Source organism: Bos grunniens, chromosome 17 (assembly GCF_055505025.1).
Source record: "Bos grunniens cultivar Pamir isolate PY7600 chromosome 17, Bosgru_T2T1.0, whole genome shotgun sequence".
NCBI classification, from domain to species: Eukaryota; Metazoa; Chordata; class Mammalia; order Artiodactyla; family Bovidae; genus Bos; species Bos grunniens.
In genome coordinates, this window is record NC_141181.1 from 58,107,385 (window position 1) to 58,132,667 (window position 25,283).

At 49.7% G+C, this 25,283-nt stretch overlaps 1 protein-coding gene and 1 long non-coding RNA gene across 7 annotated transcripts in view; one reads left to right on the top strand and one right to left on the bottom strand.

Annotated features, from left to right (window-relative positions):
- NOS1 (nitric oxide synthase 1) overlaps nt 1-25,283 on the top strand; it is a 196,357-nt gene that overhangs the window by 45,379 nt on the left and 125,695 nt on the right. The gene's annotated exons all lie outside the window — the stretch shown is intronic.
- Nucleotides 9,620-21,815, bottom strand: LOC147355488 (uncharacterized). Its single transcript, XR_015144564.1, has 3 exons — nt 21,191-21,815; nt 10,672-10,781; nt 9,620-10,154 (listed from the first exon to the last, which is right to left on the bottom strand). It is a non-coding gene; the product is annotated as an uncharacterized LOC147355488 (long non-coding RNA).

The following is a 25,283-nucleotide window of genomic DNA, read 5'->3' on the forward strand; positions in this document are numbered from 1 at the left end:
ACCTTTGTTGGCAAAGTAATGTCTCTGCTATTGAATATGCCATCTAGGTTGGTCTAACTTTCCTTCCAAGAAGTAAGTGTCTTTTAATTTCATGGCTGCAATCACCATCTGCAGTGATTTTGGAGCCCCCAAAAATAAAGTCTGACACTGTTTCCACTGTTTCTCCATCTATTTGCCATGAAGTGATGGGACCAGATGCCATGATCTTCATTTTCTGAATGTTGAGCTTTAAGCCAACTTTTTCACTCTCCACTTTCACTTTCATCAAGAGGCTCTTTAGTTCCTCTTCACTTTCTGCCATAAGGGTAGTGTCATCTACGTATCTGAGATTAGTGATATTTCTCCTGGCAATCTTGATTCCAGCCCAGCGTTTCTCATGATGTACTCTGCATATAAGTTAAATAAGCAGGGTGACAATATACAGCCTTGACATACTCCTTTTCCTATTTGGAACTAGTCTGTTGTTTCATGTCCAGTTCTAACTGTTGCTTCCTGACCTGCATTCAGGTTTCTCAAGAGGCAAGTCAGGTGGTCTGGTATCCCCATCTCTTTCAGAATTTTCCACAGTTTGTTGTGATCCACACAGTCAAAGGTTTTGGCATAGTCAATAAAGCAGAAACAGATGTTTTTCTGGAACTCTCTTGCTTTTTCTATGATCCAGCGGATGTTGGCAATTTGATCTCTGGTTCCTCTGCCTTTTCTAAAACCAGCTTGAACATCAGGAAGTTCACGGTTCATGTATTGCTGAAGCCTGGCTTGGAGAATTTTGAGCATTACTTTACTAGCGTGTGAGATGAGTGCAATCGTGCAGTAGTTTGAGCATTCTTTGGCATTGCCTTTCTTTGGGATTGGAATGAAAACTGACCTTTTCCAGTCCTGTGGCCACTGCTGAGTTTTCCAAATTTGCTGGCATATTGAGTGCAGCACTTTCACAGCATCATCTTTCAGGATTTGAAATAGCTCCACTGGAATTCCATCACTTCCACTAGCTTTGTTCGTAGTGATGCTTTCTAAGGCCCACTTGACTTCACATTCCAGGATGTCTGGCTCTAGGTGAGTGATCACACCATCGTGATTATCTGGGTCATGAAGACCTTTTTTGTACAGTTTTTCTGTGTATTCTTGCCACCTCTTCTTAATATCTTCTGCTTCTGTTAGGTCCATACCATTTCTGTCCTTTATCGAGCCCATCTTTGCATGAAATGTTCCCTTGGTGTCTCTAATTTTCTTGAAGAGATCCCTAGTCTTTCCCATTCTGTTGTTTTCCTCTACTTCTTTGCATTGATCGCTGAGGAAGGCTTTCTTATTTCTCCTTTCTATTCTTTGGAACTCTGCATTTAGATGCTTATATCTTTCCTTTTCTCCTTTGCTTTTCACTTCTCTTCTTTTCATAGCTATTTGTAAGGCCTCCCAGACAGCCAAATACTGTTACCATCCCTGTTTTATGAGTGAGAAATTTGAGGCTCAGAGGAGTTAGGTAACTCTCCCAGAAATTGAGATGAGCCACTGGAATCTGAGCCGTGTTTTGATCACTGACCTCTCATTCCACAAAGGTCAGGCCACTGTCCTTTGGGACCAGCCACAGACCGTCTGGGCCACCCTGAACATGGAAGTTGACTATCTGATTAATGGGGTCAGGAAGCCAGCCTACTGGCTGGTCAAGGGAACTTTGCAAATGAACCGTAATTCGGTAATATGATTTCCTTGCCCGGGTCAGCAGAAGGAAACTCTTTAGCCTATCTGGCTTGGTTGCATTGGACACTTGAAAGTTACTGGAGAATTGTAGCCAGCTAGCCAGCCCTGTGTGCTTAGGTTAAAAGCAAGAGTGTAGAGCTGGTCCCATTGGTGAAGAAATTGCCTTGAACTTCGAAAGGTGGTAGAACCCAGGAGGCCAAGAGAATGATCACATCCCTTCCTGACCCCATCAGGGCAGCAGGGCAGGCTTCCAGAGCTCAGACCCACAGGGACGGGGACACACACCCCAGCCCAGACCTGGTTCCTTGCCCTACCTTGGCCACCATCTGACTGCAGGACTTTGCGCAAACCACAAACCCCTGGAAGCCCCAGCTGCCAGGCCTCAAAGAGGAAGTGATGGTAATCCAACATCGCAGGACCACTGAGAGGATGAGAAGGCCTGAGACTGCAAAGCACCCCTCAGAGGGTGGGTGCCAAGCTAACGCCGGCTCTCCTCAGCACATGGGATGTGCCAGGCAGAGGCGTGCTGCCCTCATGCTGGTGTTCCCTGTGCTGGGCTCAGACCCGGCTAATCAAGTAAACCAGCAGGGAAGATGCAACTTCTGGACAGGGTGAGGGCGCAAAAGATGCAACTTCAGGAGCCGGGACCTTTCTCAGACATGTAATCGCTACAAAGTGGATCATGGCCCTATTTCTAAAGAGGGCTTTGATCAAAAGAGTCATCGATGGCAAGTGTGTGTGTTTCAACCACCTCAGAAGAAGAGCATGCCCCCGGCATCTGGAAGGCAGGCAGGTACGAGCCTAGTGGGACAACCCTTGTCGCTTGTTGCACAGGGCTTCCCGAGACCCCACAGGGACATGGGCTGGTCTGGGGTGTTCCCCGTATGCCGGCTCTACCCTGGACCCTTCTGCATGAGCTGTGAAAATTCTCAACTTACTAGAAAACCCTGAAATCATGCACATGCTCTGTGATCTTGGGAGAAAGCCCTCACCTCTCTGAGCATCAGAAAATGGGGTTCAGTATCAGAGGCATCCTCAGGACTTGAAGGTGACAATGGATCGCAGTGCCTGGAGCCTGACAGAAACCTTCCATTACTGGGAACCCCTGCTGCGATTAAGAACTGTGCCTCTTCAGAATGATTCTGTAATGCCTCAGGACCCCTGGGTCCCCGAGGTGTGAAGCTGGTTGTAGCTTCCCGGAAGTGGATCAAGAGAGTAAAGTGCTGGCGGGCAGCTCACAGGAGGGAGGGGACCAACCAGGCCTTTCTGGTGGCTTAGGGTGTGCCAGGGGCAGATAGAGGACACCCTCCCCTTGCCAGCATGAATGTCTTTGGCTGCACCCAGAAATGTTGATGCTTTCCCTTCAGCTCGATGTAGGAGACCAAGAGCCCCTTTATCATAGCTTCGTGTCCATCAGGTTCCTAAGGAAAGGCAGGAGCAGTCGTGTTACAGAGAGATGGATGGTTTCAGTGTCCATCAGAGCTCATGGCACCCAAGAGATTGAAGCTGTGTGTGTGTGTGATGTGCAGTGGCGTGTGAGGTACTGTATCTTCAGTGATCAGGTCTTCTAGAACCAGCAGCAGGATATACAGTGTTGCCAGCAGACCCTTTTCATCCACGGGGAGGGCTGCCTGCCAAGCTTGGGGGCTGCTGGCTGCAGATGGTCAGATATTAAGTTCTACTTGGCCTCCCATCTGGTGGCGGCTCTGGCCAGCTGGGAGAATTCCCGAAGGGCCGGCTCTGGGCTCTGGCAAGCCACTCTGCCCCAAGCCAACCCTCCAGTGACCCTCAGACAGGGCTGCACTCAGCTAATCAGGAGGGTCCCCTAACTCCATCCAAGCATCCCCTCATCTCCTGCCAAGGCAGCCACCTCTACACACCCCTCCGAGTCTGCTCCCCCTAAGCCAGGGCGAAAAGAGCATGGGACTCGGCATCATATTTACTGGGGGTCCTATCCTGACTCCTCCGGGCATGTGCCAGGACCTGAGTCTCCATTTCCTCCTCTGTTTTACCCACGTCCCGTGGCCATCGGGTAGATGAAATAAGAGCTCACACAGGTGGAGCGGGGTCTCCAGACCTTGGCACCGTCGATACATTGGTCTGGATAACTGTTCGTGATAGGGGCTTCCCTGTGCCTTGCAGGGCGTTAGGCATCGTCCTTGACCTCCACCTACTAGATGCCAGCAGCACCGCTCCCCCAGTCGTGGCAACAGAAGTGTCTCCAGATGTTGCCTCGGGTCCCCTGGGGGTCCAACCCACCCCTGCTGAGAATTACTGGTGTGGAGCGCTCTGTGCCATGACTGGCATGTGGTCAGCACTTGATAGACTAGCAGCGATGTCTGAATTCAAAGCGGCTGCAGCCTAGAACATCGCAGGCCGCGGTAAGCACTTGACAGATGTTCACTGTGCTCGTAGTTGGCTTGCCAAAGGCCCTTTCAAGGCCTTTGAAAGGAGGTTTTTGAAATCTGTGATTCAACAATCAAACATCACATGTGTACAGAGAGCTAAAGGCCAGCCTGGGATGGATACATATGTAAGCCTGGTTCTTCTTTTTTTTTTTTTTTCATTTAAAGTACAGTTGATTTACAGTTTGTTCATTTTCTTCTGTACAGCAAAGTAATTCACTTATACATATATACACATTCTTTTTCATATGCTTTTCCATCATGGTTTATCACAGAATATTGAATAGAGTTCCCCGTGCTATACAGTAGGCCCTTGCTGTTTATCCATTCTATATATGACAGGTTGCATCTGCTATCCCCAACTCCCGATCCATCCTTCCCCCGCCCCGCCCCCCTTGGCAACCACAAGGCTGTTTTCTATGTCTGTGAGTCTGTTTTGTAGATAGGTTCATTTGTGTCCTATTTTAGATTCTGCATATAAGTAATATCATATATTTCTCTTTCTGACTTTTCTTAGTGTGATCATCTCTAGGTCCATCCATGTAGCTGCAGATAGCATTATGTCATCGTTGTGATGGCTGAGTAGTATTCCATTGTGTATATGTGCCACATCTTCTTTATCCATTCGTCTGTCGATGGATATTTAGGCTGCTTCCACGTCTTGGCTGTTGTAAATATTGTTGCTATGAACACTGGGGTGCATGTATCTTCTTGAATTATACTTTTGTCTAGATCTATGCCCGGGAGTGGGATTGCTGGATCAAATGGCAACTCTTTTTAATTTCTTGAGGAGCTTCCATACTGTTCTCCATAGTGGCTTCACCAAATCACATTCTGGGTGCCCAATTCTTAGGTATGTGAGAGAAAAGGCCCAGGGGAGAAGGGTGGTGTGTGTCCTGGTACCCCTAAGAGGTCTCGTCTCTTACGTTCTGTTGTGTGGACAAGGAGATGGAGGTGTCCCAGCAACTTGCCTGTGGGCACCAGCAGCAGGATGGAGGGATTTTCACAGGGTCCCAGAGGGGTCGTGTGAAGGGAGGGGTGTGATCACTGACCTAGAGCTAGACATCCTGGAATGTGAAGTCAAGCGGGCCTTAGAAAGCATCACTACGAACAAAGCTAGTGGAGGTGATGGAATTCCAGTGGAGCTATTTCAAATCCTGAAAGATGATGCTGTGAAAGTGTTGTACTCAATATGCCAGCAAATTTGGAAAACTCAGCAGTGGCCATAGGACTGGAAAAGGTCAGTTTTCATTCCAATCCCAAAGAAAGGCAATGCCAAGAATGCTCAAACTACTGCACGATTGCACTCATCTCACACGCTAGTAAAGTAATGCTCAAAATTCTCCAAGCCAGGCTTCAGCAATATGTGAACCGTGAACTTCCTGATGTTCAAGCTGGTTTTAGAAAAGGCAGAGGAACCAGAGATCAAATTGCCAACATCCGCTGGATCATGGAAAAAGCAAGAGAGTTCCAGAAAAACATCTATTTCTGCTTTATTGACTATGCCAAAGCCTTTGACTGCGTGGATCACAACAAACTGTGGAAAATTCTAAAAGAGATGGGAATACCAGACCACCTGATCTGCCTCTTGAGAAATCTGTATGCAGGTCAGGAAGCAACAGTTAGAACCGGACATGGAACAACAGACTGGTTCCAAATAGGAAAAGGAGTTCGTCAAGGCTGTATATTGTCACCCTGATTATTTAACTTATATGCAGAGTACATCATGAGAAATGCTGGACTGGAAGAAACACAAGCTGGAATCAAGATTGCTGGGAGAAATATCAATAACCTCAGATATGCAGATGACACCACCCTTATGGCAGAAAGTGAAGAGGAACTAAAAAGCCTCTTGATGAAAGTGAAAGTGGAGAATGAAAAAGTTGGCTTAAAGCTCAACATTCAGAAAACGAAGATCATGGCATCTGGTCCCATCACTTCATGGGAAATAGATGGGGAAACAGTGGAAACAGTGTCAGACTTTATTTTTTTGGGCTCCAAAATCACTACAGATGGTGACTGCAGCCAGGAAATTAAAAGACGCTTACTCCTTGGAAGGAAAGTTATGACCAACCTAGATAGCATATTGAAAAGCAGAGACGTTACTTTGCTAGCAAAGGTCCTTCTAGTCAAGGCTATGGTTTTTCCCTGTGGTTGTGTATGGATGTGAGAGTTGGAATGAGAAGGCTGAGCGCCAAAGAATTGATGTGTTTGAACTGTGGTGTTGGAGAAGACTCTTGAGAGTCCCTTGGACTGCAAGGAGATCCAACCAGTCCATTCTGAAGGAGATCAGCCCTGGGATTTCTTTGGAAGGAATGATGCTAAAGCTGAAACTCCAGTACTTTGGCCACCTCATGCGAAGAGTTGACTCATTGGAAAAGACTCTGATGCTGGGAGGGATTGGTGGCAGGAGGAAAAGGGGACGACAGAGGATGAGATGGCTAGATGGTATCACTGACTCGCTGGACATGAGTCTGGGTGAACTCCGGGGGTTGGTGATGGACAGGGAGGCCTGGCGTGCTGTGATTCATGGGGTCACAAGGAGTCAGACACAACTGAGCAACTGAACTGAACTGAACCGAACAAGTTATTACAAGACATTGACTACAGTTCCCTGTACTATACAATGAACCTTTGTTGCTGGAGGAAAGGAGGGGAGGAAGGCAGGTCCAGGTGGAGGGTACAGCCTGAACAGGCCCTGTGGCTGGAAAAGTGTCAGCTTTCATTTCATAGGGTGTCTGACATCTGGGGGGACGTTATGCAAAAAGAGAAAGTCAGGCAGCCCACAACACCAGGGGTGGGGTGCTGGGGTGCCCTTGTCAGTTCCCCAGTAGCCACATCCGATCTGCCCTCAACCTCGTTATCCAGAGTGTTAGGATCCCACTTAGGGGGTGTCTGATGTGCCTCGGTCACCAATGGTCCCAGTGTGCCCAGGGCCGAGGGAGTTTCCAGTACGTAGAAGGTTCAGTGATAAAACCAGGACAGTCCCAGGCAAACCAGCACCATCGGTCACCCTGCCTGTGGCCCCCTTGGTTTGCTGGCCCTGTACCCCTATCGTCCAGGGCTTCCACAGACTAGTCAGTCCCCACGGTGATTCAAACCCACTTCCCACCCACCTGCCTTCTAATCCACACCCCAAAAGGGCAGGCTCTGGCCAGGCGGTCAAACAGCTGTTTCCCAAATGCTTGGCACGGCCCATCCGCCAGAGGTGGGAGACTCCTTGAGCAGCTGGGGAGACCCCAGAAGGAGAAGGAACCTGCCCAGGGCTGCCCGGAGAGTCTGCAGGAGAGCTGGGAGGGGAGGCCGGGCCTTGCAGTGAGCAGAATCATCTCCATGTCAGTCCCCAAAGCAGAGCAAGGACAAAACACGGAGGTTTCTCCAGCTCTTCCTACACCCCAGCCCAGCCCAGCACTGAACCCTTCAGCAACCTCATAGCACCGAATGCCCATTCCGACCCCAACACGTAATACTGTCCTCCTCAAGACAGTTTTACATGAGGGGAAAACTGAGGCACAGAGAAGTTTAATGGCTTGGCCAAGGGCACCCCACTGGGTAATATTATATAAATAAAATTATAGTAGAGACAATATTCAAACCCAGGAAGCTGGACACCACAGTCAGAGGAAGTAACCACTACACCACAGAGCCTCTTACCCAGCATCTGGGGGCAATGCTGCTGACAAATCTGAATTTGAGACCCTTGCAAAGTACTGGGGTCACACACACACACACACACACACACACACACACACACACACACCCCCACACACACACCCACACACCCACACCCACCCACCCACCCCTTTCCAGGTCTTTGCCCCATAGGACACTCCCTTGACACCAGAAGTGTCGCCGACTTTGTGAGGTCTCTACCTGAGGACCTCCCAGAAGGGAACAATGCTTTCTTTTGACCCTGACTTACTATTGGTGCAGGCTCCTGCTCTGTGGTCGATTAGAGTTGGACCATTAACTCTCTTTATAATCCATAGGGCCCTGCAGGTTCGGGAGGCAGAGGGGAAAGGAGAGATGGTATTCATTCAGAAGTCTTTCCTGCAATTCTGTTAGGCAACAGAAAGCCAGCCAACCCTGAACATGACACAGAGACAGACTGGCAGGCAGGGAGCCAAGAGTCGTGTGATCTGTGCTGGAAGGGAGTCCAGGGAACTCAGGGAACCCAGAGGGGGCCATGTAACCCAGTGTCAGGAGATAGGAGAGGCCTTCTGGGGGCAGTGAGGTCTCAGCTGAGATGTGAAGGAGAAGTAGGGTTTAGCCAGGTAAAGAGGGAGTGGAAATGTCTTCAAGGCATAAAGAAGCACTTGTGCAAAGGCCCTGGGGTGAGCCCCTGCTAACAACTGTGAGTCTCTGTGTTTGGCTGGAGTCTAGGTCAGCGGGTGCGGGGGGAGAGCCAGGGAAGGATTGGGCAGAAGATGCACTTGATAGGAGTTAGCAGTTCATTCTGTCTTGAGGGCAGTGGAAGGCCACTGATGAAGTTAGTGGGTGACAGGATGATGTCACTCTTCTTGCAGTAAGAAAAATGGATTGGACGGTAGGGTGAAGCTTGTGTGGACACGGGACTCTGCATCCTCTTGACTCTCCGATTCTCTTCAATACTTATGACAGTAGAGGGGTGGAAGAGAAGGAGGGAGGAAGGAAAGAACCAATCATTATACGCTGCACCAGCACCCAAGAGGTGACCTCTTCAGAAGATCATTGAAACATAGCAGAACTGGGACTTCTCTGGTGGTCCAGTAGCTAAGACTCCGTGCTCCCGCCACAGGGGGCCCGGGTTCAGTCCCTGGTCAGGGAACTAAGATCCCACAAGCTGCAACTAAGCAACTAAGCCCCAGTGTAGGCAAGTACATACACTTACCTGATAAATAAATAAATGTAGCAGAACTAAGATGTGGGGCTTGGGGGACCATTGGGCCACTAAGGGTTCCCATGCTCTGAAACATGCAAACCTGATTCTGTGGTTGCTTGTACTTTTATTCGCCCATTCCTTCCCGTTCATTACTTTATCCAACAATATTTTCAAGCACCTGCTTAGTTTCGAAGATTCAGCAGTGAGAGAGACACACAGCCCTCCGACTCAAGGTCTGGTTTGCTCCCCATCACCATTATCTTGACATTCTTTCTCACCTATTGAAAAACCTAAAAGGCTTACCTCACCAAAGTGAAGTGAAATGAAGTGAAAGTTGCTCAGTCGTGTCTGACTCTTTGTGACCCCATGGACTATACAGTCCATGGAATTCTCCAGGCCAGAATACTGGAGTGGTAGCCTTGCCCTTCAGGGGATCTTCCCAACTCAGGGTCGAATCCAGGTCTCTCACACTGCAGATGGATTCTTTACCAGCTGAGCCACAAAGGAAGCCCAAGATAATGGAGTGGGTAGCCTATCCCTTCTCCAGCGGATCTTCCCAATCCAGGAACTGAACTGGGGTCTCCTGCATTGCAGGCAGATTCTTAACCAACTGAGCTATCAGGGAAGAGGGGGTTACACACACACACACACACATGAATTACGGTTCACGATTTATAGAGCTGAGTTGATGAACTTGCACTGGTTCAATAGCAATTCCAAAATGATTACATATTTCCCCCCCATGGGTAATTACTTAGGAAAGAGGCACATGTCCACCCCACAAGTCCCTGAGGGCTGCAAGCTGGTTTCAAGACATCATATGCACAAGCACATGTTCTTTGTTTGGCCCACAAACACTGTTTAAATGTAATTAGTTGCCAGCATTTAAAATTCAGATTTCATATAAAATCTGTATTTGAAGTATCTCTTGAGAAGTCAGAAGACCCAGTGATCCTGGATTTGCATTCCACATGGCAACAATCTGCTGGAACCCCATTGCATCCATCCCTTTAGAGAGAATCTGTACTCCACAATTCTTCAAGTCCCCACGTGACCAGTTTCTTTGAGTCCAACTGGTGGGCTCCTGCAGGTCCAAACAGCCCTCCACGTCCAGTTCTGCATTTGCAGATTCACCCAACTGCCAATCCCAGTGCTTCACATTCACCAGTTCTGCATTCTTCAGTCCTCGGTTCCTGGAATTCAAGAATCCAAAACCCACAGATGCAGACCCCACAGATACTAGAGGCCAACTGTGCTTCCCCATTGTATATAAGGGACTTGAACATCCATGGATTCTGGGATCACGGGGCGGGGGTGGGGGGATGGGTGGTGTCCTGGAACCAATCCCCCATGGATGCTGAGGGGTGACTATATTTGTTTTGCTTCCCTGGAGTTAGAGGCCATTGGGTGAAAATACCAGCTCTTCCAAGAATTTCTTCCAAACTGCCTCCCCAGTCTGCCCAGAAGACCTTCCCTATGCTGCAGCAACTGTAAAACCCGGGGAATAAAAGACCTGGGAAGAGACAAGTGGCCTCATCTGGAGGCAGGTGAAGCCCAGCCCTGCTCTTTCACACTGTTTTCATACCCCAGCCCCTTAGGTGAAGTTGCTTGAGGACATAAGAGGCATAGATACAAGTGATTTTATTGCATCGAAGAGGAGTGTTTTACCCAACACAGCAGGAAGGCATTTTCAAGCGTCATCAGAATTACCTTCATTCAGCCTTTGAATAGCTAGATTCTCAACTTTTTCTGAGCTCAAAGGGACTCTTCTTCAACGAGCAGAGGAGCGCAGAGCAGAGAGTGGGTGGTTGTTCAGCTTGCTGTTGGGGTGGGGATAGAGGTCATTAACTACTTTGGGATGATTTGCGCTCATCGACTTCCAAATGCTGAGTAGAAGTGAAGAAGACATGACTCACATTCCAATTCAGAGAACATTTATCAAGGACCTACTATGTACTTCAAATGCTGTCTACAAAACAACAAATTCCAAACTACATCACTGGCTCAGACCTCTTCTGAATTCTTACATCTAACTTTTTACTTAACATCTCCATTCAAATGTCTCCCAGGCATTGCAAACATCATGTTCTAAACTCAACTCTTCACTCCTACAAAGAAATAAAAGGAAGGAAGAAAAGGGGGTGGGGGGGACTCTCTTTCACCTTTCTCATCTTCCCCAGCTCGGGAAACATTAACTTCCTCTGCACAATTGCTCAAGCCAAAACATAGAAGTTATTCTTGACCTCCTTCTTGCTCATCCAATCCATCACCAAGTCCTGCTGGTTCTTTCTCCTAACTGGTCTGCCCATTGCTCAGTCTAACTGTAACAGACCCTACAATCTCAGTGGCTCTATAGAACAGAAATGTGTGCATAGGTCAAATAAAGTCCACTTAGGGGTCCAGATGGTGATTCAGGGGCTTCCATCTTATGCCTCCACCATCCTGTAGGGCTTTTTGCTTCCAACCAATGGACAGGAAAAGAGAAAGTGGGAAAGACACACCTGCTCTTAACTGCTTCAGTTCAGAAGTGAGGCCTTCACTTCTGCTCTCATTTCATTGGTGAGAACAAGTCACATGACCTCATCCAGCCCCAAAGGGCACTGGGAGGTGTAGTCTCTAGCAGGAGAGCTGCTTCCCAGCCACAACAATACACTATGGAAGTGGATCTGTGGTGGTCAGCAGGCCATCTCTGCCTCAGCTCATTTCCTCCACCACTTAGGCTGCCTCTTCCACAGCCTAAGCCACCATCCTGTCTCACTTGGGCAACTGCAACAGTCCCCTTCTGGTCTCCCTGACTCCATCCTGGCCCATCTCTAGTCCATTCTTCATACAACAGCCAGAGTGGTCCTTCAAGCCATAAATCAGACCACCCATGGCTCTTCTCATGCTCAGAATAAAATGCAGACCCGTCACTGAGGGAGGCAAAGCTCTGATTAGCCTGATCTCTGCCACCTCTTCTTCCTCATCCTCTGTTCCCCCATCACTCACAGCTCCTTCAACAGCCACCTCTGTTATCTTGGTTCACCCTCCAGCTGGCCTTCCTCATCCTCCAAGACTCAGCTCACACACTAGCCATTTCCTCAGAGAAGACTTTTCAGTCCCATTTGGGCCCCCCACAGAAGGACGTCCACAGTGAACGACTGGATATTTGGTTGTATGGCTCTTTGTCTATGTGCCTTTCTCCACGTAGGCTGGGAGCTACTGGAGGGTAAGAGCAGTATCTGTGCTCTCTACTGGGGTCCCCAGCACCCAGCACATTGCCAGGCACATAGCAGGGGCTCGATACATCTTTTAATATTTAATTTTATTTACTTAATTGATTGTACCAGGTCTTAATTGCATCACGTGGCATCTTGTATCCTCATTGTGGCATATAGGTTCTTTTGATTCCGGCATGTGCAATCTAGCTCCCTGACCAGGGATCAAACCTGGGCCCTCTGCATTGAGAGGGCAGAGTCTCAGCCACTGGACCGCCAGGGAAGTCCCTCAGTTCATATTTGTTGAGTGAGTCAATGAATGAATGGATGAATACCATGATGCGGTTGACTCTCCAGCAGAGCCCGATGCGATGTAGGAAGTTCTATTATCATTCCCATTTTACAGATGAGAAGATGTGGCTCAGAGACAGGAAGTGGTTTTTCTCAAGGTCACGCAGCAAAGAAATGGTGAACTTACAGCTCAGAGCTTGTTCTAGCTGGAGCTCTTCTTAGCATCCCATTTTAGGGGTACTTTAGGGGATTTCTCTTTGTCTTCTCCTAGGCCTTCCATCCCCCACCCTACCCCCCATGCATCCAGGACCCTGGGAAACCCTCCACAGCTTCTAACAAGCAGGCACAGATGGTGGCAGATGCCTCCCTGGAAACAGTCAGGGCCCTGGCAAGAAAAGGATACACATACAAACTATGTAATTGGAGGCGAGATTTGTGGAGGCTTTGTTTACAAAGGTGTGGTCCGGGTCAAGGGGAACCAGCAAGAGGCAGTGCAAGACCCAGAACTAGTTGTTCAGTTGCTAAGTCATGTACGACTCTTTGAAACCCCATGGACTGCAGCATGCCCGGTTTCCCTGTCCTTCACCATCTCCTGGAGTTTGCTCAAACTCATGTCCATGGAGTCTGTGATGCCATCCCACCATTTCATCCTCTGTTGCTCCCTTCTGCTTCTGCCCTCAATCTTTCCCAGCATCAGGGTTTTTCTAATTAGCTCTCCACATCAGGTGGCCAAAGTATTGGAGCTTTGGCATCAGTCCTTCCAATGAATATTCAGAGTTGATTTCCTTTCAGATTGATTGGTTTGAACTAGGGGGAGCCTAGAAAACTAGGGGGAGCCTCAAAGAGTAAGAGGAAGGGGCCATTAACAGGACCTGGGGAGTGAACTGTGTGTGAAAGACTGCCTTTAACAGAGGGGCACGGCCACTGCACCTCTAGCCCTCAGGGAGGGACCCAGGAGCATTAAACCCAGCCTCTGTGTCCTCCCACCCACACTGTTGTGTGATGCTTTCCATTGGCTGAATCCCCCTGCAAGCTGGGTGCAAGGGACTCGGCTGATTGGCTCAGCCTCCAAGGGCACCATGCAGAGTACAGAAGGGTCCAGGTGCACCTGGGAAAACTACGGGCAGCTCACAGCTCTTTAAGGCTGAAAGAGGAGAGGTGGCCCCACCCATCAGGGTTTCTTTGGTTTCAAGCACCATCAACTGAGTCTGACAAAACAAGGAATGTATTGGAGGAATTCAAGGTAGCTCTAAGATTTTGAGGAAAGGCTAAACAGCTGTGCCTCATGGGCTCCAGGACAGTATGTGAAAGGGGGGCACTCCCCAGTGAAAACTGGGCCCACAAAAGCAAGAGATGTCCTCACAAGACTCACTCCTACCAAAAGGGCAATACAGCCAAGTCAGTGGAGAGGCTAATACCTCATCAGACCTCAGAAGACTCAGTGGTGCTCAGTCACCATTTGCGGGATGGAAAAATGAATGAACCGAGGAATGCCAGAGAATCTGGGCTTTAAGCACTCGAGGGCACTGGAGACTTTGACACAGTCACATTTGCACTTTGGAAAGGTGACTCTGATTTGTGCGGGGAGACTGGAACACAGCGGGCAGAAAGCCTCTTGAGGCTGATGGAGTGTTCCAGGTGAGGAAGATGGCAGTTCAGACTAGAGTGTTGTCAGAAGGAAAGAGAAGGTCACGTCAAGCACTTTGGGGCTTGGGGGCGCAGTCAGAGCCTTGGAGACTATACATAGACGACCACTGATCAAGCTGCTCAGGGTGGTCCACAGCACCCTCAGAGGGCCTGGGTGAGAGGCTGCCACCCTGGGTGTGGGCGGCAGCACATGCTCACAACCTTGTCAGATGCTGTGTTCACCCCTAACCATCCATCACCTCTGTGGACTCCACAAGCTGATCTGAAAATCAACACGAATAGCCTTCATCCTGCTGGGATGGTGGAGTCCAATTGCTGACCCCAGGGATCTCCATGGGGCCCAAGGAGACGGGCGCAAGGATAACCTTGCCACCTGAAGGAGGAGTAGGGAATCCCCCAGAATCACCCCTAAGACGCCCACACCACCCATACAGCCCTTCTCGGGAGTGCCAGCCAGCCTAGCACTAAACCACAGCTCCGGAAATGTGATGTCCACCTGGCTAAACCCTGAACCACACAAAATAAGCTGCTGCTGCTGCTAAATCACTTCAGTCATGTCTGACTCTGTGTGACCCCATAGACGGCAGCCCACCAGGCTCCCCCGTCCCTGGGATTCTCCAGGCAAGAACACCAGAGTGGGTTGCCATTTCCTTCTCCAATGCATGAAAGTGAAAAGTTAAAGTGAAGTCGCTCAGTCATGTCCGACTCTTAGCGACCTCATGGACAGCAGCCCACCAGGCTCCTCTGTCCATGGGATTTTCCAGGCAAGAGTACTGGAGTAGGGTGCCATTGCCTTCTCTGCACAAAATAAGCCAAGGGGTTAATTCTACCTTTTGACAAAATTCTACCTCCCAGAGGTTCCTGAATGTGCCCTCACTTTCAAGCATTGCCTGTTACTGAAATGAGTTTCTCTCCCTCCTTACCTTCCAACATTCCTGCATCAACTTCAACCTTCTCCATACCTCAACTCAGAAATTATACCCACAGACATAGGAGTTCCTTTATCCCAGACTGGATAGGCACACCTCCTCTATGCTCCCACTAGCAGCCCCCCTCATGGCCCTTAACAAACCACATTGTCATTGCGTGACCCCAAGCGAGTTACTTAACCTCATCTGATCCTCTATTTCCTCCCCTGGAAAATGAGGTTATGATAGTAGCCACCTAACAGGGTCTTTGAGCTTCCCTGGTGGCTTAGACAGTAAAGAATCCACCTGCCAATGCAGGAGACTTGCGTTCAATCCCTGAGTCAGAAAGATCCTCTGGAGAAGGAAATGGCAGCCCACTCCAGTATTCCTGCCTGGGAAATACCTTGGACAGAGGAACCTGGAAGGCTGTAGTCCATGGGGTCAGCAAGATTCAGACATAACTTAGTGAATAAACATCAGCAGCAAACAGGGTCTGTGTGAGCCTCCAACAGGTGTGGCCCTTATGATACTCTTAGCAATGTGCCCAGCACCAAGGAAGCTGGCAGTGAGGACTCACTGCTGCTGGTTTTAGCCACTTCATGGTCATGAGACTTCCTGCAGAAACTGTTCCAGAACCTGCTTGTCCAGTGCCGTGTGGTTTCCCAAGACCTCAGACAGCCCCTCATTGATTCTGGCCGCACTCCTACTCATATTGATTAAGGCTGCCTTCCTCTCGGGGGTGTTAATTGGCCCAAGTACTTGTCTGTGTTGGGGACCTAACAGATTTCTGAATGAAGTCATTGAAATCTTTCCTGTGGCATCAACTCAGAGAGGGGTCAGCGGGGTTTGAAGTGCTTGGAACGGTTTTCTGTGTTGAAGATGCTCTCCTCATTGTGGTGTTACTCATTGACCGCAAAAGCTAAGGCTTGTACTTCCTGTGTTCAGCAACCTTTGCTGAGCACCAGCGGTCTGCGCGTCCTCCAAGACGCTCTCCCTGCCCCAGCTCCCTCTCCATCTCCTCCTTGCCCTGCTGTCTCTGTCATCGTATGTGTCACAGAATGACGTTATAGTCTTTGTCTGCTCGTGCGCTTTTATCTTATGTTTGCCTTCACTTGTTTGTGCTAAGTCACTTCAGTCATGTCCGGCTCTTGGTGATCCTGTGGATTGTAGCCCCCTGGCTCTTCTGTCCATGGGATTCTCCAGGCAAGAATACTGGAGTGGGTTGCCATTTCCTTCTCCACTTTACTTGCTTGCATCTGGTCAACTCCGTGAGGGCTAGGAACCGGTCTCTTTTTCTCACTGCTGGCTGTGTCCCCACATCTTAGAACATACTCTGGGTACTCACTGAATTTTTATCAGATAAGTGAATGCCAAGCCCTGGGCTAGGCAATTTGCAGGGGAGTAGGAAATGAGCAACAAGATGTGGATTCTGGCCTCAGAATGCTTATTCATTGGGTCATCAGGGAAAGACTGGAGAAAAATAATTGTGATTCTTGGACGTGTTCTAAGAAAGAGGCCTTAACATTCTGGGGCTTCATATACTGAAAGCAGTTCAATCTTTACAGGCTTTTTTATCCTCTGTTTTTCTGATGGCCTGACGGTAGGCAGTGTGCTGACAGCAGGGACCCTGCCTGGTTCATCTAGGCATAGGATGGCATAGGTTCCTCTAGGCACATAGTAGGGGTTTAATCAATGTCTCAGTTTTGTTTGAGGTTTTGTGTACCAGAAGCAGAACCTGAGGTGCTGGAATACAAGGAAATTTCTTCAGGAGGTAATCCCAGGAAACACCCAGAGGAGAGAGTGCAGGTGGGATGGGGAAGGGGAGGAGCCAGGAAAGGGGGCGCTATCTAGTAAGTTACCACTGTAGGCGACCGCAGCTGAACCGCCTGGGAGCCAGTGTAGACCATATGTCTCAAAGTTACCCTCCTAGGGGGTCAAGGGAGCAGAAGTCCTCCAACTGCTATCAGGTATTGGTTAAAGGCACTCCAGGCGGTGGGGGATGTTAATTTCCCATTATTTCCTCTATGAAAGCATTGCAGGTACTGACAGCTGGAAGCTGGGATGTGAGCACATAGGGGAATGAGTGGTGGACACCAAGGTGGTCTGGCTGGGGCACTGACAGCAAGTGCTACAGTCAGTATTTACTGAGTGAATGGACCAATGAATGGCATTTGGCAATAGGGCATTATGTGAATGCCTACTGCCTACCCAAGTGCCTTGTTTGTTAACATGATTTTCAAAGTTTTGAAAGGCAAGTCGTTACTGGGGCTCAGAGATGTTACGTAACTTGCCCAAGTTCATACAGCCAGCAAGAGACAGAGCCAGGATTTGGCCCAGTCTCACTTGGCTTCCCTTATAGCTCAGTCGATAAAGAATCTGCCTGCAGTACAGGAGACCCAGGTTCGATTCCTGGGTTGGGAAGATCCCCTGGAGTAGGAAATGGCAACCCACTCCAATATTCTTGCCTGGAGAATCCCATGGACAGAGGAGCCTGGCGGGCTACAGTCGATGGGGTCACGAGAGTTGGACATGACTTAGCGGCTAAACCACCACCACCACCTGGCTCCAGTGGCAACACACTTTTTCATATCGTCAGCTGGCGGGATACAACCGTGATGTGGGTACTCTAGGCTAGAAAGTTCAGGAAGGGCCCAGATTTTCTCACTCATCCTCTTTGTCTCTCTGTCTTCTCTTTGGCTCCAAGGCTGGGTCAGCCCAACCTTGTCCCCAAACCCAGTCAACAGACCCCCTTGCCCTGAGGTCACTCCAATTTTCTAAGGCTTCCCCTTCACCTTTTTAATCCCCTTAAGATTATGGGGGTTGGAGTCCAACAAACTTAGGTTCAAATTCTGGGGTTGCCACTGCTTAGCTGTGTGTCCTTGAGCAAGTAATTCTACCTCTCAGTGCCTCAGTTTCCCCAGAAAGTAGGCCAGTAACATCCAATTTGCCAGGTGGCTGTGAAGATGAAGGAGGGTTAGCCTGGCCCATAGGAAGTGCTCTGGAAATGGTAACCATGGTGATCTTGAAGAAGTGATGTTTAGCTTATTTGTCAGTTGCTATCCTATCTTTCTATGCCCTGAACTGCTCCTTCTTCCCATTTCTTTCTCAATATCAGCAACCATCATGTAATGGTTAATTGCATAGACCCTAGAGCCAGTCTTGCTGGGTTCAAATCCTGGCTCTGCCACTTACCAAGGAGGTGAGAGGTAACATATTGAAATGCTGAAATGTAGTAAGTGCTAAGTGATACTGAGTGTACGAACGGATGCATGAGCGGGTGGATGGATGGGCGGGTAGGTGATGAGTAGGAGGATGAAAAATCGTAAGGCCGTGCTTCTTCAACTCTATTTCCAGAAGTCTTAAATGTTTGAGGACTCCTAGGAGGATACGCAGGCAGGGGTCTTGCCTTGCCCCGTGACTCCTAAGTACTTCTCTTTCACCTATTATATCTTGACTTCTGAATATGATTTCATTTGGAACTTTTTTTTTTAATATTGCTAAGTTTTAAAACAAGTTTGAAAGTCATTAGTGTAGAAAGGAGATTCTCAAACTTAAAAATGCATCAGAATTTCTGGAGGCTTGTAAAAACCCAAAGTGCCAGACTGCCACCCCCATCCCACAACCTCCCAGAGCTGCTGAGTCAGTGAGTCTGAGATGGGTCCAGAAAAATCTGCATTTCTAGCTCCCAGGTGATCCTCACACTGCTGGACAAGACTTTGAGAACCACTGTAACAGAATTTCTCCTGATTCCTCCATGCAAGTAGATAAATCTAGCTATTGAGTTGGAGAAGGAAATGGCAACCCACTCCAGTGGGACAGGGGAGCCTGGCGGGCTGCCATCTATGGGGTCGCACAGAGTCAGACACGACTGAAGCGACTTAGTAGCAGCAGCAGCTATTGAGTGCCTAGAATGTGCCAGCAAACGGCTAGGCATATTGGAGAACATCAGAAATGGATTCAGATACAGCCCAAATCCCTCAAAGAGCTTCTAATCTCAAAACAGAAGATAAGATAAGATAAGATAAGAACACAATATAATATATATAATATATAATATAATAATAGTTTCAAAAGGAGGGGGAACTACAATTAACTGAACTTGTACTGAGTGCCAAAGACTGTGCTTACTAAGGACTTCACAAGCACAGTCTCATCTAATCAGCACAATCCTATCAAGTAGGAACTATCATTGTCCTCATTTTTAACAGTGGAGAAAGCCAAGGCTCAGAAAGGGTAATTAACCTGCCTAAGGTCACACAGCCAGCAAGTAGCAAAACCCAAGACTGACTCTGAAGCTTTGAAGTCACACCATAAACTTGCAGACTCTTCCCTTCCCCACAATTAGAGAGGAGTATAAGACAGTTTGCTTGAGTGTCAGCTTGAATAAATCAAATGCCAAAGCACATGATGCTAATGAAACTCTGGGCTGTCAGGCTGGGGAGAAGGAAGTGGATTCTCTCATTACGGCTTTAAAAGTCAGAGGAAAGCCAGCAGGATCCCTTTCTGGGGTTCGGGGAGGTACAATCGGCATGGTGCCAGCTCACCAGTAGGCTGGCTTGTCACTGCTGATGAACTGGGTGTTTGTCTGATTTCCCCCACTGGACTGAGTGTTCCAGGAGCCAGAAATCCTGCCTGGATAGGATGGGGGTCTCAGTTGCCCCAGCCCATGGCCCACAAAAAAAGAGGGGGAAATAATGAATGACTATTAAATGGACAACGGAAGATGCCACAGAAAGCTTCCGGGCCTGTTGCTCGCATTTGTTTTTCAAATGAAAGCTAAAGGAGGATGCTAGATGCACAGTCGGAACAGAAGCAGGTCAACTCGGGAATGGCAGAAGAGTCCCAACACCCTTGCCCCTCCACTTGCATGACTGCCAGCACCCAAAACACTGCTGCAGAGCCCCAGGGAGGTCCTGGAACGCAGGAGGGAGCTCTGCTCCAGTCCAACCCCCTTAATCTGGGGAAACAGACCCAGAAAGGGGAGGCCCCTTGGCCAAGGTCACACACACAGGAGATGAGAAGTCACACGCCATGACCCCACTTTGGGTAGCTCTCTGGAATACCGAGCTGGAATTGCACGTGCCTTCTCTCTACCACCTCCCCATTGCCCTCTCCCAGGGACTGGTCTCAGAATTTTTCTCAATTCTTAGAAATAAGACCAGGTGTGTCATCCTTTCCGTGCATGTCTGCAGTATGGTGCGGAGGAGGAGAATTATGAGAGGGCCACTTTGAATCGGGAAGGGGTGTCTTTGCTGCTAAGATGCTGTGTCACTGAACTCCGAGTGCCTGCAGGCTGAGGATGAGGCCCCACCCAGCTCACTGGGGTGGACGGACGGGCACAGAGTAGACCACTTGGGCCCAGAAGGCCACCTGCCTCAGTTTCCTCCAGGAGTTTGCTTAAAAAAAAAATACCACCTCTTGAGACCTACTGATTCATAAGCTGCGGAGGCAGAGTCCAGGCAGCGGTAGCCCTCATCTCATGCAATTTTTGTGTACCTGACAGGTTAAGGATCTCTGCTTTTTTTTGTTCTGAGTAAGACTTCCCTTGCACTCAAACACCTCCACTCAGGTGCTGAAGTCCATTTTCTTGCTCAAAGTTCTCACACAGGTGGGCCAAATCTGTTTAGCCTGGTAGAAAATGTTGCTTTGAAAACATTTGCACGTGAAGCCCTTTAGTTGGGGGCACTCCCTCCATTTAGCCCCAGGCCCCACCACTCCCTGCTGTCTCTGACCCAGCCAGCTTCCTCTGTTCCCTAGTGGCACTGGCTTCAAGGTGCACATACTTTGGCCCCTCACACCCCAGTGACAGACCATCAGACGCTCCAGTTTTACAGGGTTCTGAGAGTTGGGATGTGTTTAATTGGAATGGGGAAGCACAGGTGTGTAGCGGGGACTATATTTGGGTTGCAGGGGATATGAACACCAAACTTAGGGTCCCTTCCTATTCTTCAGGTGGTCTCCTCCGGTAGAGACCTCCCCTCACCCCTGCCCTACACACTAATGCCCCTACACTCATATCCTTTTCCATGCCTCCTCTGTGGACAGACGCTGCAAGACAGGGTGGCAACCAGGAGATACAAACAGTCCAGAGGTGCGCAGCACTGTCATCCCACTCAAGTCAGCCCGGCAGAGCAGGGACCCAGGCCCCTGGTCCCCAAAGCTGAGTAAACAGAAGCCAGAACCTACCTGGCAGGTCTTGGGGAGAACAGGAAAGCTACAGTGAAGGTTTAGCGCCATCTGTCGGTCATTTGGAGAACTGCCTCTCTGCCAAATAGGCTGCGTAGGGCAAAGAGTGTCGGGCAAACTTCCCCGCCAGGTTTCTCAGCAATGGTATCTCCTTTTTCTGCCCATTAAAGCGCCCCGAGATATCATTTGGTTCAGTTCCAATTAACCTTTTCCAGTTCTAAGCCTTCTTTTAAAAAACCACTTAATACTATGAATCCTCTACCCCAGAAAAATACACTTCTGCTTGATTTTGCATATGATTCCAGGGAGCTGACTATCCTTGGGTTAAGATCACCTCTGAGACCCAGAGATTCCAAGGGGTTTGCCCAAACTCACACAGCCCGCTAGTGGCAAAGCCAAGTCTGAGAGTCAGATGCTCTAGTGCGTCTTATGCTCAGGCTGCCTCTTTAAGCCTTAAAGGGCTCCTCCTCCTCTCTTCCCTGTCAGAACCCTGCGAGTGTCTGCAGGGTATTTGACTACAGCAGCCATCCCAGGGACTGTGACACCCTCACACCTTCCGGGTGTTCCAGGCTCCTAGACAACTCTGTTTTCTGTGCCCTGGCTCTGCTGACCTGCCATCCCCTGGGCCCTCCAGGACTACACTCTCAGGGATCCCAGCCCTCTCAGGGATCCTGAGTTGGGAGCCACGGCAGGGATCTGATGGGCCACTAACTGGCTGTTGCCCTTGGATGAGCTGCCAGACCTCCCTGGACCTTGACTTCCCTGTGTAAAAACCCAAGGTTGAGGACAGTCATCTAAGGTTGCCGCAGTGCCGGGGCCTCTCTAACTTTTCAAGACTGACCGCCGGGCACAATCCTTCACAAGCACATCTGAGCGACTTCCCCAGCCAAGACCCCAGCAGCAGGCCTGAAAGCTGAATTCTCTTCCAGAATCAGGGGCCCTGGGTGGATTGGTATGCAGCTGATGGCCAATAAGGGAGGTAAGGCTGTTATAGCTGGACCCTAGCAAGCTCTTCATTCATTTATTCAACCAAACATTTTTTGGAGTTTGGGGCTGAAGAAGAGGTTCTCCTACTTGAGTATGGATCAGGACTACCTAGAGAGTTTGGGCAAATTACCGAGCACCCAGCCCGCATTTGAGTATCTGGTTCAGCAGGTCTGGGGCGGGACCCAAGGACTAGCCTTTCAAATACATTCCCAGGAGATGCTGAATCCTCTGGTCCAGGGAACATGCTTTGAGAAGCACTGGCTTCTGGTGACAAATGAGACAGACCTGCCGTGCCTTTGTGGAGCTGTAACAGTCCAGCTGTAAACCAGCAAACATTCTAAAGCGTGTTGTGATATGAAAGGGGAGGGGCAGGGTCTTCTCCAAAGAGGGGCTGTTTATGCTAAGACCAGAAGGCTAAGTAGAACCGACCCAGCAAATCAGCAGGGGAGGGGGAGGTTTTGCTAAATATTTACTGAGTAGGCACCAGGACTCCTCTCTCATTTCTCATCTATTCCTCCCAGTTAATGGGAGGGAGTCAGGATTAGCCCTATTTTACAGATGGGGAAGCTGAGGCTCAGAGAGGCAAAGGACAGGTCCAAGTTCGAGAGCAAGAAAGCAGCCCCAGCTTGTAATGAGGACACCTGTTAGCTGCCACATCCTCTCTGCTGCCTCTGCCCTGCAGCCCCCAGGCTCCCCTCCCCTGGGAGAGCTACCACTTTGACACAGCTGCAGGGCTCTGCCAGCCAGCCGCGCTCTGCCCACTCCCTGTCCCCCCTCCGCCCCAGCCCTTCAAGTGTTTTCACTGCTGGGTGAATTCAGCAGATGCCTTTCGATCACAGCCTATTAAATTAGACCCTCTCTGCAGCCAAAAGAAGATAATTATGTTTTCATTAGCCCTGGATAATGTATTACCCCCTTAGTGGCAGCACACTGGCCAACTCCTCCTTCCCTCTTCTCCCCTTGGCCACCCCAGAGCCCTCTGCTCCCCCAGGCTCACCTCTAAGCTGCTGGGGTAGCGACTGGTTAGGGTCCAGAGGGGCAGAGAGCAGGTAGAGGGGATGGCCCTTGCTTCAGCCGGGAGAAGGCTTTTACCCACCTGCCGAGCACACAGGGGTGGAGGGTGTGGGCCCGAGAGAAGATCCAAGAATAATCGTTATCATGGTGACCATTTATGGACACCTTGCTCCAGGCTGACCCCTGGGTAGGTCTCGGCTGTTGAGCACTACAGTGCTCTGGGTGGGGTTGTGGGTGAAGGGAGAGAAGCGTTATCAGCATCTCCCCTGACACCAAGGGGGTCCCGAGGAATCAGTTTAGAGGGAAAGCTCCAAGCAGCATAGAAAGAGGAAAGACTTCCCAGGGTACCACACCTGAGGAGTGTCTGGGGGGCAGTCCCTCTGCACAGTTCGAGGGCCACCATGTGGCTTAAAAGCGCCAGTTTTTGAAGCCCTCTGGCACAAGCAAGGAGGGCCTCCAAACGCCAGACACTCCCCTGCCACCCTGAAAAACAGCAACATCTTCACTCCCTCTTTCTCCACAAGGCGGCGGTGGGGAGGCAGGAAGAGCCTCACTCTGAGGTCAGTATGGCCCAGTGCTAATAGCTGCTTTTACCACCAGATAACTGGAGTGAGTCACTTTGCCTCTCAGAGCCTCTGCTTTCCCCTCTGTACAATGGGAATAAGAGAAAGCAATCACCCCTTACAATTTCTGTGATCATTCAGTGAGATACACCTAAAGAAGGCTTGGCTCAAGACTGGCAAAATGAGACATACTCGATACAAGACAGTCATTATCCTTTCTGCCGCAATTAGTACTGTTACTAGTCCCCTTATCCCTACAGAAACAACCAGAGTAAGGGAGGAAGGGGAGGATCTCTTTCTCTCTTCCTTTCCTCTCTCTCACTACCTCTCTCTCCTTCTCTCTCTCTCTTTCTCTCTCACACACACACACACACTCACTCACTCACAAAACCCATGGTGGTAACTGGCTCCCTCCCTGGACTTGGAAGCCCATCTTCCCAAATCTCCATCTCAGGACCTGCATGCCTGTGCTTTGCTCTCAGACACCTGCTGATGAGGACAGGATTGAGGCCGGGGGGTCTGTCCCCCTCTCCCTGAACCCAGGCTAACTCTGCCTTCTGTAAGCACAGCCAGCCTTGGCCTGGACCTCACCATCTTGTGGCTGCCTGTCTCCTACCAATCACCCTTTTCCCCGAGTCAGAGCAGCTGGTGATCCAGAAAAGAAGGTGCCCCCCTCATCTGGGGTCTCCTCCAGCCCCACCCCCACATGACAGGCACGCACATGGTAGCTGTTTTGAACAGGTGAAGGGCCAGCCCAGTGGAAGAGCAGCTTCTCTTCCTCTGGCTTCCTGATTTTCCCCAGTTGCCATGGTAATTGAGGGGAGCAGTATTCCGAGTCTGACTCTGGTAGCACTGAAGCCCAGCGCTCAACTTTGAAATGGTTCAGGCGGGGGAAGCTGGGCCCAGGCTGAATGCTTCCCTGGGACACCCTATCCAGCCTTTATGCTCCTGTTCTGATTCTCATCGTGGTTATTATTACTTGGGGCTACTGTTTACTGAGCATTTACTATATGCCAGGCTCTATGCCAAGAGCTTCCCCAGCCAGCATCACCTGGCTGTCGGCATCTTTACAATGACCCCGGGGCTGTTTCACCACTGGGAAAACAGGCTCTGGACTTAGCGCCATGTGGCACAGTCCGGAGGTGGCAGAGCCCTGGGCTGAGAGGGAATCTCTCGTGTGTTCCTTCCAGTGTGTTGAAGACAAACAGAAGGCTGTGCAGCCACCTCTCTGCCAGCTTCTTCACTCTTTCCCCCCCTTCATCCCCACACCCCTCCTTCTGTCCCCCGAAGTCACACCCCCTTCTCCTGGTGCTTGATATGAAAAACGATTAGAAAAGCATTTATTAGTGACAAAGTGGGGGATTCCTTTTTGCCTCTTCAAGCCATCTAGAGCCAGGTGCTGTGTGTGTGTGTATTCTCTTTCCCTGGTTTTCTCCCATTTTCCCAAGAGTGTGTGAGCAGCAGCAGCAACAGTGAAATGCAAAATTCTTTGCAATCTGCCCGGGAAAAGACAGCTTTTGAGCCGGGTT